The sequence below is a fragment of the Atta cephalotes genome (assembly GCF_000143395.1).
Source record: "Atta cephalotes unplaced genomic scaffold scaffold00026, whole genome shotgun sequence".
NCBI lineage: Eukaryota > Metazoa > Arthropoda > Insecta > Hymenoptera > Formicidae > Atta > Atta cephalotes.
Genome location: NW_012130090.1, coordinates 4,109,789 through 4,115,215, shown reverse-complemented (window position 1 = coordinate 4,115,215; position 5,427 = coordinate 4,109,789).

The following is a 5,427-nucleotide window of genomic DNA, read 5'->3' as shown; positions in this document are numbered from 1 at the left end:
TATAAAGATGCATTTTAAACAAACATATTTATAAAATAAAAAAAGTGTAACTTTGTATCTTGTTATTAGATAAATAACAATTTATCTAATCGTTATCCGAATTAATTATAACAAACATACAATTGTAACAAACGATAAGTTATTCTTTATTTAGAATGTGTACACAAAATTATTCTTTTAATTATTCTTTTAATTATTCTTAATGTTTTTACATTATTATTATTATAATAATACTACTTTACACTTAAAAGTAACTATTACACTTAAAAATAACTTTACAAAAGAAAGAAGAATATATGAACATATTTCATATACAATTATATATATTTATGAATATTTATACATGTTATGTATAAATGATCATAACCATATATAAATTATTATATTATGTATGTTTATACATATTTATATTCATGCGTGAAAAATTTCTTACACACGTAATTTAAATATTATTGCATATTTTTATATTATTAAAATTCATTAAAACTATAAAAATTATTGCATTATAGATGCATTTAAAATAAAAAAGAATACTCTCTAAATTCTTTTGAATGAAATTTCAAAGAGAATGAAAATACAGCTAAAATATATATGGAACAGGATGAGATGATCCTGATAAAAAAAATTGATAGAGAACGACTGAGAACTATAAGATTTTTATCAATTTGCATTATTGTTTTTCTGTAAATTCTGTATCATTTTCTATTGTTGACCTCGTGAGAGCATCATGATTGATCGGATATGAATTCTATCATATTGATTTTATTGGATTTTATAAAATTTGTACAAGATTCCTATAAGATCTGATTCAAATTAGAGATTTACAAACCATATTCAAAACAATAGGATTGTTCTCTATCAATGTTTTTACCAGAGCGTAGCGAATGATAAGTTTTCTAATCTAACAAACTTTAACGATTAATATTTCAATTCGTAAGGTAGAACAATGCTTTTTTTTTGCTAAATTCGTTTCGAGCATAAACACGTCGAATAAGCTTAGTTTTATCGAGATTGGATGTGAGGGAATCAAATTTATAACATTTACCCTTAAAGATTTACACTGAGGTAAATCTTTTTAGAGGAATGAAATATTGTCATTCTTTTCCAAGAAGTGAAACATTTTCACTTTCATTTTGATTGATATTTTCATTCTTTTATAATGAAATTTCATTCCAAGAAGTTTAAGAGTAGGTATTATCAGAGTCGTCATTAAATTAATCATATACCCCGAGTTGTGGTTAGCTTACTAGCCTCCGTTCATTTTTTAAAAACATTAACATTATACAATAATAAAGACAGATAAACAAAAAAAATCTTCGATTTTATTAAGAACTTACTATTTAAATGGAAATCAAATATCTCAGACAATTATATACGATTGTAGAACAAAAACTTTAAAAATAAAAATATTCACTTACATGTACGATTTTTTTAAATTATATATTTTTTAATTATATTTAATATAATTTCTAATACAACACAGAAATATTGCGGCAACATTGCAAAAATATTTCATTGCAAGATTGCAACATTGCAAAAATATTGCGAAATATTTCAGCAACATTAAGCAACAACGTAAATGTTCATTTTAAAAATATTGATACATAATGTTGCAGCAATATTGCATAATATATATGCAATATTGGATTTTGCGCACAGTGGAGGAATACTTGCAGTATTATTGCAGAAACATTGTAATAATGCAACAACATTGTTGTAATATTACAATATTATTGCAATATTTATTATAAGATTTTGTACTATATAAATTTAAATATAAAAAATTAGAAGTAGGAATTAAATGTAACATACAATGAATACAAATATGACTTCATAATTAATTATGTCTTTATATTTTATAGGCGTGTTCCGATATACACTGCCAGTATTGAAAATCTACACATAACGTGAACCATAAATTTTCAGTATTTGCTGTGTATATCAGAACATGCCTATAAAATGTAAAAGCATAATTAATTATGAAATTATATTTTATTTGTATTCATTGTATGTTACATTTAACTCCTACTTCTAATTGTTTTATGTTTATAAATTATAGGCACAATTCCTATAAATTATAGACATTGACTACGTTTACATCTTATGTTCGTTTCCACTAATGTAGATTAACTTTAATCTCGATTCAACTTACTCTTCGTCTTTTTCTAATCTTTAAAAAAAGACGAAGATAAGTTAAACTGAGATTAAAATTAATCTATATTGGTAGAAATGGACATTAATTGGGTTTAATAATATTCGTAGTTAGAAACTAACCAGTCATTCCATTTTTCAGAGGAATATAGTTATGAGATTGGTCAATTTCATAACTATAGATGTTATGAAACCCAATTAAGTGCCGTGTAAACGTGATTATTAATTCCTATTTTTCCATTATGTCCTTATTTTATTGGATTATACACAAATCAATATATACAAGTCTTAACACTCAAAGTGAACTTTCTAGCAGAGACACAGTGACAAGAGTCATTCTTGTCTTTGTTTTTTATTGATTTTTAAACAAAAACAAGATAACTCTTGGGTCAATGTGTCTCTTGCTGAAAATATTTTAAATACCGCTACAACATTGCTGAGTAATATTGCAAAAAGAAGTTTTCGCTATGTTTCTGCAACATTGTATTGCAACATTGAAATGTTGCAGCAATGTTACTACAAGTTTTTGTGCTGTACTGGGACGCACTTCGAGATCTTAGCAGATTGAGCGGCAGTCGCCGCTGCGTATTCAGACATGCGTGTCTCGCGCGATTTGTTTATAACGTAACCTCGATTATTCTACCCCTATAATTTACTGAGTCTCCCTTACTTCCTGGTATTAATGATCATAGCAACGTTATAAAACTGTTCATATATCAAACATCAAAACGAAGAATCTTCGTGTTGTCACCCAGTGTTTGTTCGAATAAGCATTGATTGATTGTATAGATTTATCTCAACCGAGTTATAACATTTAATCTATTAATTATACCATATATATTTTTATAATTTTTTATATTTTTTTTTCAGAACTAGACATTATTATTAGAAATTTTCAATAAATATTAATAGTTGTTTTAACAGAAAAATATTATAAAATTAGTTTTTATTCAAGTAATGCCGATTTCTGTTTTAGATGTACCAATTATCAACATAGAAATGATCTAGTGATCGACATCTTTTATTTGCTTATGTATCTATTTATTAACGTGATGATTATTGTTCAGCAAACGAAAATGGATTGAAATGAATTGAAATGGATTCAGATTTCAGAAATATTGATTCACGAATATTAAAATGAATTATGATTACAATGCTTTTCAATCCTGAATGCATTTTTATTCATTTATAGAAATTGCACATTGAAACATATCTCTATGCCTTTCAATCTGAAAATAATATTAGCTTTTTCTGTGCATTGTGAATACTGTTCAATTCAAAATTTCGAAATAGGAAATGCAGTTTTTCAATCCAATTGCATCCAATTAAATCCAAAAAAAAAGTATTTGCTATTTAAAATACGCATTCGAATAGAAAAAAATTTTAATCCATTTTAATCCATTCTCATTTGCTGAATGGTCTGTAGAATGTTTAGATAATAACAATTACAGATCTAATTTTTTTTATTTGGATTTTGGATACATTATTATTTGATTTACAAGAATTTTTTTCGGCTCATCTAGTTCCAGTAATTGACAGATATGGTGATTACTCGAATGACTAAGTGCTTCGATGAACTTGTGACATAAAAAAAAACTATGAAATTTGTATGAAATAATTTGTAATGGTGTACATAAAACTGTGATTTATAAGTTTTATAAGTTTAGCTCGAAGCTCAATTTACCTCGTGCAAGTTGTCAGTACTTCAAAATCACACAAAATCAAACAATGTTTCTTAACTTCACATGAAGCATTTGATCGAAATCAAATGCGTAGGCTTAGTTGCTGCACATATTCGATTTAATCAATAATGAATTCATATACTGACAAATTCATAATGTAATACAACATTCTAAATATTTTTCTTGGAATCAATAAAATATCAGCAACATCGACTCTAGTAACAAGCTGATGTCAAAATGACGACAAAACATAACTTGCTACCTGGGAAGAATTAAAATACATCTTTAATACATAAATTTGGCGATTACTAGTATCCTGATGATTTCTGGGCCACCTTATTTTTACCGTTTTGTATCGGTCATGAAACAAAATGTACATTTGCTTTTGGTTTTATTTCTATATTCAAAATATGAATATAGTTTTGCATGAATTTTGCTTCTTGAAGTAAAACTAATCTGTTTTTTACGCATTTAGGCCGCAAGTTTTGTTTTACGTGCCATCCCTGAAATTGAGTAATTGATGTCGGTAGCGTTCAAGATTGATGGTTTGACTTGGTTGCAGCAGTTCATAGTACACTACACCGACTTCTACAAAATGTACAGCACGACTTTCTTTCCATAAATATCCTGTTTTGACATTGATGTTGATAGTTCGCTGGGACGCACCCATGATTTCTTACGCTTATGTATTGTAACGAATTTATTTTTCATCGCTAGTTACAGTTCAATGCAAAAATGACTTCTGTTTTTGTCTTTGAAGCAGCAATTCATAAATGGCTAAGTTTCAGATAGAGCATGCTCCTCATAAGCCTTCACTTGCAAACGATAACTTTCAGTAGCAGATTTCTTGAGATTAATATAGAAAAGTTATGCTTTCCGCAAATACTCTTTTTTTGATACAAAACTCGACATTTTTAATGCGATACAAAATTGTATTCTTTGCATCCGATCAAATGTTACATACTCATTATTGAAGCCTATTGACAGTACTTTCATATACATCAACAGTCACTTTCGATCATATTGAAATAGCACAAATATCTTTCCTGATCAACAGCAAGAATTAATTCAAGCACCTAATACATTGAAGTTATATGAAGGCCAGAAGAAGACTCAAAAATTAAACTAGTTGTAAATGTGGAATAAATGAGTAAATCGAAAAATCCTAAAATACATATCAACTATTTTTGTATGCATGTAATAATATATAAAAAATTTCTACGAATTAAAAAAATATTTTAGAATGAAAATTTCATTTGAAATTCCCCATATACAGAGTGTCTCATTTTAATCGATCACCTCAAATATCTCTTGAACAATGCTCTCGAGGTAAGCTATAAGAATATATAATACAAAATGGGAAGTTCCATTTAAAAAATTCAAAGTGATCTTACTCTAATTTTAACGACGCCACCCAAGGTTAAACTAATGGCACCATCTTATATCTCCCTCAAAGTCCCAAAACTTTTTGTTTGAAACATTTTTCCTTAAAATGCACTGTTCAAGAGATATTTGAGATCGATTAAAATGGGACACCCTGTGTGTGTGTGTGTGTACCACACACACACACACACACACACACTTACAATACAAC